The sequence below is a fragment of the Monodon monoceros genome, unplaced genomic scaffold (genome assembly GCF_005190385.1).
Source record: "Monodon monoceros isolate NGI ecotype Baffin Bay Population unplaced genomic scaffold, NGI_Narwhal_1 Super_Scaffold_8, whole genome shotgun sequence".
Taxonomy (NCBI): Eukaryota; Metazoa; Chordata; class Mammalia; order Artiodactyla; family Monodontidae; genus Monodon; species Monodon monoceros.
Genome location: NW_021703785.1, coordinates 12,399,681 through 12,411,793, shown reverse-complemented (window position 1 = coordinate 12,411,793; position 12,113 = coordinate 12,399,681). Strand labels below are relative to the sequence as shown.

The 12,113-nt window shown below is 38.9% G+C and overlaps 1 pseudogene; it reads left to right on the top strand.

Moving 5' to 3' along the window:
- Positions 1-755: 755 nt before the first annotated feature.
- On the top strand, positions 756-6,690 carry LOC114888405 (annotated as a pseudogene).
- The last annotated feature ends 5,423 nt before the right edge of the window (positions 6,691-12,113 follow it).

Sequence of the window (12,113 nt, the reverse complement as noted above, 5' to 3'; positions counted from 1 at the left end):
ACAATTCTAATGGCTTTCTCTATTTAATGAAGCTTGAGATGGGAACATTCTCTAAATAGGAATAAAGAGCAAATATCTATTCAATTTACTCTTTCTTTTTAATAAGGGTGGTAGCAGTCTTGCATCATTGGGTTCTGGAATCCTTTTTCCAAATCTTAATAATGTATATGATTGTTATAAGTGCAAATACAAGCCTGAAGACAAGTAATTAGTAGGTTTATATAATAACCCAACCAGATTGAATTTGAGATTGCCTCTGGTTTATAACAATTTCTGAAACAAAAGTGAGTAAAGGGATTTTAAATTCCAAAAGAACTAGAAATTCAAGTTCAAAGGCACCTTACTGAAACTTGTTTTAAAACTACTGAATCTCAGCAAGTCACTTATTAAAGGTCACACTTTCAATTCTAACAGAGGTTACAACAGGACTGACCACCACTATGTAATAATGTCTCTATAGTATTTGTCTTCTCCTGTCAGGAAGAATTATTCATTCTTTATTCATTCAGCAAATATTTATGAACTCTTTCTGTTATACCATTGGTTCTTCTAAGTCATAGAAATACTGAGATGAATAGTTTACATTTCTGCACTCAAGGAGCTCACAGTTAGTGGGGGAGCCACACAAGAGAACCAGCCACCACAACAGAACACCAGTAGGTTGTAACCTATGAGTGCACAGAGGAGGGCAGCCAGCTGGGTCAGGAGAGGCCATCCAGAAGAACTGACACATGGGACTTGGTCTTGAACAATAGATGGCAGTTAGCCCAACAGGAGAGGACATTCCGGGGAAAAGGTACATCACGTTCAAAGGCAAAGCAAGGAGAGTATGGAGTATCTGGGGAACGACAAGTAGTTGAGTGTGTACATACTTGGCAGTGGGGGAAGATGAGGCAAGAAAATCATATAGGGCCAGATCAGAAAAGAATTCCCATGCATGCTAAGGACATCCCAAAGACTGACTCTTGAAAGAGGTGAAAGACCAGCCTTGGGCCAACAAAGAACAGAATTTAATTGTGACACTACAAAACCATATTTAAGCCTATGGCATCCAGGGTATTATTACTCTTTAAAAAATAGATTTGTGTCAAGATTCAGAAGGAATCTCATTTCTAGCCAAGTTTACCAAGGGCAACATGATTCCATCAGCTGATTCTAATTAGACCTACACCTGCATTTTACATAGGAGTGGACCTTTGAGGACTAAGGAGCCAGTCTTCCTTCAAAATAATCAAACAGTGCCCATTAGCTATGGACAAAGGGTGGAGCCGTTTGGCACAAACTTGAAGAGGGTAGTCTGTAGAGAAAGGGGAAGCCTGTGAGCTGGACAAATATGATAGCAAGTGTCCTGATGATTATAAAACTAGAGGCAAAGCCAAGACCCAAACCCAGGTCTCCTGTTTCCAAGTCCAGTGCTCTTCCCATCGTTTCCTTCTTCTTGCTAGAGAGGCAGTAAAATGTAACCAGCATAGCTGAAAATCCACTGACTCTAAGTTCAAGTTCTAATTCTGCCACTTTTAAGTTTCCTTGTCATTAGCAACTGCCATAGAACTCAGCATCCTCATGGGTGAAATGAATGGGTTTGGGCCCAGATCCATGCTTACAACACCACTTATCTGGCATAGCAACGAGGTAGTAACACCTCTGATTGTGAATGAGTTCTCCCTTCACCCTATTCCTTGAGGGATATAAAAGAGGAGCCTTCCGCTCAGAAGGGTCATGTGCTCACTGGCAGCCAGTGGCAGCAGCCTTAGATGCTAGAGTTCCACGTACCTTGTACTAGGAAAAAAAGAGTCCATTGTTTAAAAAGGAAGAAGAAATGAGCAAGTTTGTAAAGCACTAGCCTGTATGATCTCTAAGGTGACTTCTAGCTAAAAATAATGAACCTTATAGTATTGGGAAGATATGGGAAAATTAGGGGATGATTGAATCTGAGTTGATTCTCACTGAGTGCTATGTGCCTGGCACTATGCTAAAGGTTTCCTACATATTAGTTCATTTATCTTCACAGCAGCCCTGGAGGTGGCTATTACATCCATTTTACAGATGAGAAAACAGAGGTGAAGAGAAGTTGAATAACTCACCCAAGATTACCCAGTGAATAAGGGTGGGAGGTGAGATTTGAACCCCAGAGGTCTCACTCCCATTGGAAGACCATTAATGTGGCCCTTATAATTTATTAGGTGACCACAGTATCCTAAAGAAGATGTGTCAAGCTTTCACTGGCCATGAACCCTCTCAGGTAAATGTAATTCTGTAGAACCCCAGAGTCAGATCACCTTATGTTCATTCTGATGTCTGTACAGAATTTTTTTCCAAATCCAAAGCCTGGAACTATCTTCCACGAAGAAACAAGCTAATATAGCCTGGCATCCGATTCCTCACCTGTAAAATAGACATAACACTTCTGAAGGTTGTACTAGAAATAAAGCTAAACCCTTATCAAAGCACCTAGCTGGCACATCACCTCCACAAATGATAGTTTCTGGGCTGATACATCTCCATTTGTCCTTCTGAACAACAATGAGCCAGAGGAAAATGGGAAGTAACATAATACTCAACAAGAGGGAAATAGCTAAGTAAATTATACTGCGTCAAACTCAGTGGGATATTAAGAAGCCATTTTAAAAGATAAGTATGAAGGCCATAACAAACTTTAAAATGTTTAATGTAAAAATACACAACACAATTCTAGATTTACCCTGAGTGTAATTACATACATAGGCTGCACTGAAAAGACTTAACAGAAAAATAAAAGTAGAGTAGTAAGATTGTGAATTTTTGGATAAATATTCATTATGGTGCCCAACATCGTTAGTTATTGGGGAAATGCAAATTTAAACTACACTGAGATACACCCACCCCAACACCAAAATTAAAGGACAGATAAAACCAAGTGTTGAAGAGGAGCTACTGGAACTCTCATACATTACTATGGAAGGATAAATTCTTCCACCAGTTTGGAAGCCATTTAGCAGTATCTACCAGGCTAAATAGAGTTATGTCCTATGACTTGGTATTTTCATTCCTGGGTATAACTCCAACAGAAATAAGTGGCTGTCTTTACTAGAAGACAAGTATAAGAACATTCATGGCAGTATTATTCGAAATAGTTCCTCAAGGCAGAAACAACCCAAAGGTCCATCCACAGGAGAATGGATAAATAAATGCAGTGTATTCATACAATGGAATACAACACAGCAATGTAAAAGAACAAATTACTGCTACACAAAACAAGGATGAATCTCACAGACATAACATTCAGCAAAAGAAGCCAGAATCCCATTTATTTGAAGTTCAAAAACAGGAAACACTAATCTATGGGGATAGACAGAGGCCAGAGGTGTGGTTTTTGGGGGATCCTGGGGGTATTGATTGGAAGAGAGAATAAGAAAGCCTTCTGGTATGCTGGAAATATTCTAAACTTAATCTAGGTGGTGGTTACACAAGTATATAAAATTCATTGAAGATTTGTATACTTTGGTGTTACATAAGTTTCGCCTCAATTTTAAAAAAACAAAAAATTATTAATATTAGTAGCATTCAGTTTTTAATAAATTGAAATCAGACAAAAATTTAAGATAAAATCTGCTTGACTTTCTCTCCACTCTCTTTTCCCTTGAAGTTTCTTGAGTTTGGAGAATTACCTGATGTACTCAGTGGGAATACATTTCTAAAACAGAAACAGATGGCCATTTTAAAAATATTATGCAAAGCATAATGCAGTTAAATCAATTTTTGATCTTTTTTTTTGTTTTCACTTTATGACATTGGACAATCTTTTCTTCTCCAGCTCCTTCTGAGCTGTAGTTTGTCCACTTGTAAAAAGGATGAGAATTTTCGGTGCCTCATTTGAGCAATAAGAATTTGTGAACAAAATCCTGCTAGCACTCAAAAACTTTTGGATGTTTGGGGGAATATTTAGAATATGTAATGTGGACTTAGATGTGTTGGTAGATTCCTTTATAGTTAACAAGATTCTTTTTGTTGCAAACATTTCTCCTTTTTTAACTTCTATCTTTTGAGTATATACTGTATTCTTAAACAAATTCTGAGAAGTTTCTGACAATTTAGTTTAAGTCACTGATATACTAGACTCGAGCTTTGCCTCTCCTGGAGTAAAATTCATGTTGAATGGAGTTCCAAAGAGACACATCAAACTCCAAATTGTAGCTTATCAGGGCACTTTAGGTAGCTTTGTAGATGGGGCAAGAGGCTTATCTGCAGAAATCCTTTCCCTGTGTACTGAGGACTTATCTTTTCAGGGTCAACCCCACATGTTCTTGGATCCCAGAATCTCTGTCTGAATCCACCCCACCACCTTCCTGACCTCCTTCCCTTCCAGATATCTGATGGTTGGGGCATCCCCTGACTGCAGTGACTTCCCCCATTACTACTTGTTATGACTTAAAATGGTTCCAAAACAGTGTCACTACCCATCTCTGTAGCAAATCCGCCTTACATCACATCACCTGTCTACAAGATAAAGAACACAGCTACCACCAGTTCTGCTAATGAAATGTGTCTTCCCCATGTGGGAAAAGACAACCCTGGGAGCTTCTCCCCCATCTCTGGGAGGCTCATGTTCCCCGGCCTTCCTCCCACACTTTTCTACCTGGCATCCTTCAGGTCTAGAAACCTCCATCCCGCCCTCAGTGCGCACCACTGCTGCTTCCCACATTATGGGCATTCAGTTCATTCACCATATGAACTGAAGTCGGAATAATGGCATTTAGAATTCCACACTGATTTGCTATTAAAAGGGATCTAGGCCCGTGTCCCTTGGGAACAAGAGTTGATTTTATAGGTTACCATGAATATATCAGTACTGAATTAATTTAGAATTTCCAAAGTTTAAAAAACTCACATCTTTCAAATAACTGTGACCACAACCATAAAAGTCAGACCACCAGATTAAGAGACAATAATCAAGGAGTGGAAGTGATGATTTTCAATCCCACAGAGCCTTTTACACAGCAAAAAGAGTCTGAGCTGAAAACAAGATTTACACGTTACCTATTTCCGTGTTTCTTTTCCTCAGACACCACATGGGCAGCTGACCCATTTCCCTGTCAGAAGCAATGACATGGGGCTTTATGTGATATTTTTCTACATCTGCAGGTTTGAAAATAAACAACTTTGAAAACCTGCAGCTCAGCACTTGGCACTTTACCAGAACTTTCCCAACTCCCAAAAGCCAGATCTGTTTTTTATTCCACTATGGAGTGCCTCATTTATCTTTCTAGGAGAAAATATACTAAAAACTAGAAAATTTGGTTCAGAGGATATATAGTGGACACTTAAAACAATCATATAATAGTTCTTATGAAAAGCATATCAGGCCTAGGTTTATTTATATATATGTATATATATATACTATGTAGATAGATTTGTATTTATATTATCTATGTATATATAAATATATATAGATAAGTATATTATATACAGATATATTTATATAATCTATTGATATATATATAGTCTACTGCCCCAATTTTTATTCTTTTCTATCTCTTCATTAGTAGATTAATAAGAGGTTGGGTGAGAGAGAGCAACAGAGCTAAAACAGAGACAAAAGGCCAGTCTCTTAGTACAATTACTTACAGAATCCTGAGGATAAATTTCATAGTATAGCTAACATCATACCTTTATTCAAAGGGGACAAAAAGGGCTGGTGCTGTCTTTATAGCACATGAGAAATTCATTTTTCCTCAGCAAAAATAAAAGTGATAAAAATTGATTTGATCTGCTCCTTTCAATTAAGAAAAAAATCTACTATGGTGGAAACATTCAATAGTGCGGTCATATTACAAATGTTGAAATCTAGAAGTACAGATTTAAACTGCCCTTGAGTGGTCAGATTTATTTCTGTAGGAATAAGCTGGAAAACCCCTGTACAAATGTAAACCATCATGTGACTCGGTGGCAAAAGGCCTGACACGGGACCTGTTGATTTGAAACATGTATATATATTATGTTGACCAAAACTTTAAATGCTAGCAAAATGTTTTAAAGTGTTTAAATCACAAGCCAATTATCATTTCCAGGTAGGCCTGCAAAATGGGGCACGTAACTGTTTGTGCCATCCGCTTTGTCAGTGGCAAAGGCTCTCCTCCGTGAGTGTCTGAAAGGGCCCCCTTTGGTGAAACAGTTCACCCAGGCCTTGGGGTGGGAGGGGTCCAAATGGCTATTCAACTGCTTAAGCTGGCCCAGGAGCCCAGCCCAGAGACAAAACAAAAGCAGAAGCTGTTGTCCCAGCTGGAAGAAAGCCACCCACGAAGGGGAAGTGCCCACTGAGACCGCCTGTCCTTTGAGCAGGTGTTAATGTTGTCCCCACCTTGTGGAGAACAAGAAGGCTCAGAAGGTGGCAACGGCACACTTGTGGACCCCACTGAGCTCGCTGGCCTCCTGCCTGCCTTGGGCCATGAAAGGGGAGTTCCCGAGTTCATTCTCAAGGGAAGGGCCAGGCTGAGATGTCTCATCTTCAGAAAGACTCTTCGCACAGGTTAACTCGGAAGACAGAGGAGCTCTAGCTAAGCTGGTGGAAGCTATTAGGACCAGTTATAATGACAGATATGCAGAGATCCACCATCACTGTGAGGCAATATCACAGGTCCAAAAAAAATCTGTGGCTCTCATTGCCAAGATGGAAAGGCAAAGGCTAAAGATCTTGCCACCAAACTGGGATAAAAGCACAATGCTAACTTTTCTGTACATAAAAATAAAAATTATCCTTCAAAAAAACCTCAACCTCATAACAGTATCTTCGCTCTCCAAATTCCCATAGTGCTACTATACCCTAGAACACACAAACTCACGCATGTTGTTTTTTAAATTGAGTTAATGTGAGTGATGTGTCTTCTCTAAGTTATAATCTACAATTTATAATCTCTTCAAGTCTAGAAAACGTTCTTTGTTGCTCCACCTTGTATTTTAGTTACTTGGTACCTGTCCTAAACCTCTCCTACCAGACTATAAGTTTATTGAAGGGAGGAAGTGTATGCTACTCATCTTTGGGCTGAGCGGATTTAGGACTAAGATCATTTTGTTGTTGATGTTGTTGTTTATATCGTCAAAGCTCCTAGGACAGTTCTGCTCACCCAGTAAGAGCATGGCAGCAAATGAGCAATGCCTAAATAGGGCCCCCAGGAACACCACCGTGTGCCCACATCTACATCAGATATCAATCTCCCTGCCTCTGGGATTATTGCAACACTACAAGTGGTGAATGGGTTAGTAGTTCTATCATGGTTGTAACCAAAATTTCAGTGGCTTCTCAAGGCAAAAGTTTCTTTCCGATTTATAAAATGTCTGAAGCAGCTGCTCTCCTTGACATGGTGACTCAGTGCTGGAGGTTGCCTCCCTCTGTGACTCCTCTATGTCAAAATGGTCACCACCAAAGGGAAGAAGATTATGGAAACCTAGACTTGTTTTTAATTGCCTTGGACCAGAAGTGACAAAAGTCCCTTTTGCTCATGGCCCATGGCCTAATCTAGACACCTGGCCCCAAGTCAATTAAAAGGGAGACTGAGAATTAGGGAAGTCCATGGAATATTTGGTGAGTATTGCTGGCTCTGCCATACAACTGAATGTTAAAAATGAACCAGGGGATCAGTTAAGGAATGCCACTTATGCAGAGAGATGTCTGTACCAACAAGGTACACGACGATGGTGTAATGTTTCATCGTATCATTGAAACAAGAGCTCCACCATTTTTATATACAATATGATCTAAGTTTATGAATTTACTTTTACCATTTTCAAGGAAAGCAAGTCCAATAGGAAAATGTGTTTTCTACTTCATATAAAGCAATGAGGTGTTATGATTTGGCTTTGGAAGAAAGCTCTTAAAATAATATATCAGGCTCATCTGTTGAGGCCCTTCTGCTGCAGCTATTGCCCAGTTTGCTATCTCTTATAATAGTAACCAGCTTTGAGGCCAAAATAAACCCTCTAGTTGTTCTCTAGAACACCCCATCTGCCTCATCCTTCAACACAAGTAGTGCTTCCAGAGCTCTTAATGGCTATGTCAGTGCACACTATAAATCAATTGTCACGTGGCTTCATTCCATCCAGGCTAAAAAGATGTGCTCATTTCGTCTCTGTTGTAAGAATACTTGAATTTTTTGAATTTCATACAGCAACTTTCTTCATATCACTAGCTTAAAGATCATCTTTGGGATGGTAAACAAAAATTCTCTAAAAACATTCCTTTAGGATCAAAATAATACCAGAAGAGAATAATCACCAAAAAAACAAAAACAAAAACAAGTTTTGCATCTTTTAACAAATGCATTTATTCTATTTATATGTACACAATAATCATGATAGCCCTTTTCTTCATTCACTAGGGGAAAAAAAGGAAAAGACCTATTTTTTGTAACTTATAAATAATATTTTATAACTTATAATTCTGATAACTCCTTAAAGGCTGTGACCAAAATAAAAAGGTTATAATAATTACATTGGTATTCTCCCAATATTAGAAACGTTTTGAAATACAAAGGTAAAAACAATCAGAGAATGACATGAAGTTACCCTTTTTCCTCTTATTCTCCCTAGAGATACAAATGGAATTTCTGTTCTTCTAGAATCTCTCCCATGTGTTTTATTAAGGTATCACATTCAAATCAAAGAACTAAGGCTGGGAAATGCCAACAGCCGGCAAAGGTACCAAAGAGAAGTTATTCTCTTCCTGAAATTTTTGCAATCAGGACCCGTTAAGAAATGATTACCCAGAATCAGAGCAAGGTGAAAACACACACACACACACACACACAGTCTAATTTAACATGTATACCCTACAAAAAATGTCCAATATATCTATGTGGTCTCTTATTTTTTTTACTTGATTCACTCACTGTATCAGTTCAGATGCTTTGGTGTTAATTGGAGAAAACAGAATCCGCATTGTCTTAAAAAATAGGGAATTAATTGGCTCATGTAATTACTAAGTCTAGAGCAGTGCCTCCCAAACTATCAGTGGTGAAGGACATTTGGTGGTGATGTATCGTTTTTTTTTTTTTTCAATTCAGTGCAGATTGCTACATGGTCCTAATGCACAAGACTTGTACACAGATGGCACTACTTGTAACTCTTCTCTTTGTTGGACAGCACTCAAACTGGTCAACTACACAAATTCACTTGTCACACGTTGAGCTGTCATGGCAATGTCAAATCACTACAAACGTCTCTAAACATTTACTCTCAGCTTCTTTATGTCATCGCAGAATGTAACAAACAGTTCACCCTACATTCTGAGTAGCACTGCTCTAGAGAAAGGGTAGGTATCGGCATGATTCTTGCTCCATTGCACTGACATTCTCTAGGTTGCCCTCCTCTGTGTTCCAGCTGCTTTGGGGGCTGGTCTGGCAGTGTATGCAGGGGTTCCAGTCTATATATGACAACATCCAGAAGGAAGAGAGGGTCCCTTCAAGAGGAACCAAAAAGAGCAAAGGAGATCTGTCTCAGGAAGCCCTAGAAAATTTTCCACACATCTCATTGTCTTTAATTGAGTCACATGCCTGTTCCTGAACCTATCACAGTCAAGAAAGATGGCATTACTTTTGGAGCAATTAGGCCCACTCCTGGAGCTGGGGGGGGGGGTGGCTCCATTCCTGGGGCACATGGATTGCATGGGAGAAATAGTCTTAGAAATAAAATTGGGTTTGTGTGGTAAAGGATGGAGGGAGGAACGGATGCTAAGTAGGCAATCACCAATGTCGGAACCATCTGAGCTACACTATTTGCATAATTAATAGTCAAGTGAAAGGTATAATTAAATAATCATTAACAGTAGCTATGTATTGGGCTTGGGCATGCAGAGAGCCTGGCCTGCCCTAAAATTCCAAGCACCTGGGGAAGGGACTTTGTTGACTCAACTCTCTCTAAATGTCTGTGGCCAAGAGACAGGATTTCATAGAATAAATCTGGCTGCTTAAGAGAGAAGGTGTTTAAGGGATGGGGCGTGTGGAGGGCCACCCTGATGGATTTGGGGGAGGGAATTTCCCCCGGGAATGGGAAATCGTGTGAGCTGGACAGATGCCACATAAAGTGTGTCCTGAAGTAATTTAAAAACTAACTCCATAACTCCCTGTTCCTTAACTTCCTTCCAAAAAGTACAGTATGGAAAAAAAGAGGGAAAAAAGAGTAACTTTACAATAGAAAAACCTGACCAACACTCCTTCAGCCAGATGATCAAGGTCAACATCAACAGTCATAAATTGTTAATTAGTAGGTAACCTTGATATGATGTGACGAAGATGGTGCTTTATCTCTGTGATCTTCTTCCCAGGATCCCCACACCCCAGTAAACTCATGAGAAAAATATGAAACAAATTCCAGTAAAGGGGCATCCTCCAAACTACCAGTACTCTTTCAAACTGTCAAGGTTATCAAAAATAAGAAGAGCCTAAGGAAACGTCACAACCAAGAGACACCTAAAGAGACATGACAAATAAATATTAAGTGATACCCTAGATGTAACTCTACAGCAGAAAAATATCATTAGATAAAAACTGAGGAAATTTAAATAAAGTATGGGCTACAGAAAGTAGGATAGGGCTTACCTGAGGCTGGAGGGTAATGGGAGTTATTGTTTAATGGGCTCAGAGTTTCAGTTCAGGATGATGAAAACGTTCTGGTGATGAATAGTGATGACGGTTGCCCAACAATGTGGATGTACTTAATGCGAGTGCACTGCACGCTTTAAGTAAATTTTATGTCACACATAGTTTACCAAAATAAAAGTAATCATAATAAAGTATGATATGTGTTATTTGTGTGTGTGCTTTTTAAAAAATTTTTATTTTATATTGGAGTATAGTTGATTAACAATGTTGTGTTAGTTTCAGGTGTACAGCAGAGTGATTCAGTTATACATATACATGTATCTATTGTTTTTCTAATCTTTTCTCATTTAAGTTATTACAGAATATTGAGTAGAGTTCCCTGTGCTATACAGTAGGTCCTTGTTGGTTATCTATTTTATATATAGTAGTGTGTCCATGTCAATCCCAAACTCCCAATCTATCTCTGCCCCCCACCCTTCCCCCTGGTAACCATAAGTTCGTTCTCTAAGTCTGTGAGTCTGTTTCTGTTTTGTAAATAAGTTCATTTGCATCATTTTTTTTTAATTCCACATACAAGCAATATCATATGATCTTTGTCTTTCTCTGCCTTACTTCACTTAGTATGATAACCTCTAGGTCCATCCATGTCGCTGCAAATGGCATTATTTCACTTTTTTTAATGGCTGAGTAGTGATATGTGTTATAATGGTGGTAATACTCAGTTTAGCAATAGGTTTTATAAGTATCAGATGTGTTCTCTATTCTCAAGGAACTCCAATATATGTTGAGCATCAATAACAATGTGATGTAACTCTGAGTGAAGGTTCAGGAAGTGTTGGTTAGTCAAGAACAGGGAAGCTTTCCCCCCAAAACAGTGTAACTTGAAATCCTTCTAGAAGAAAGAGAAGAATGTGACTGAGAGCCGGTGTTGGTAGAGAAAGGCAACATTTGATCCAACAACACTCTGGGAAGAACTAGGCTTCTAACTGATTTTGAATTTGATCTGCTTGAGTTGGACTAGCCTTGTGGTTGCCACCACCTCACCCACGGCTTTGTAAAAAAAACACTTCCCTGAATTACCCAGATTTGAGTAAGCCATCTGTGTCTTGTTGGGACCCTGATTGGTGCATGGAATTACATTAAAAGCCACCAAATTTGGATTCAGCGTTGGACAAAATTAAAAAGGAAACTATAGGTAACATGATATTTGATGAGAAACCTTTGGAAGAAATAATATGTGGACATATAATTTGCTAACTGAAGAAGATGTTGATTAATATCCTTGTTGGTAAGATGAGAGGACAGAGATAGTAGGTAGAGGTCAGCCTGTCAGAGCAGAGAGCAGGAAGAAAAAGAGTAGAAAGTGTATCTGGAAAGGCAAAGGGAAGCTATCTGGCATGTTCCACAAGAAAAACACTTGTATGTGAGTTGTGTCAATTGGGATACTTTGGGCTGTAATAAATAGTAGACCCAACTAATAGAAGTTAAAATAAGGGATTTATTATTTTACAGTAAGTCCAGGGGGAAAAAAAGGCAGTTTCA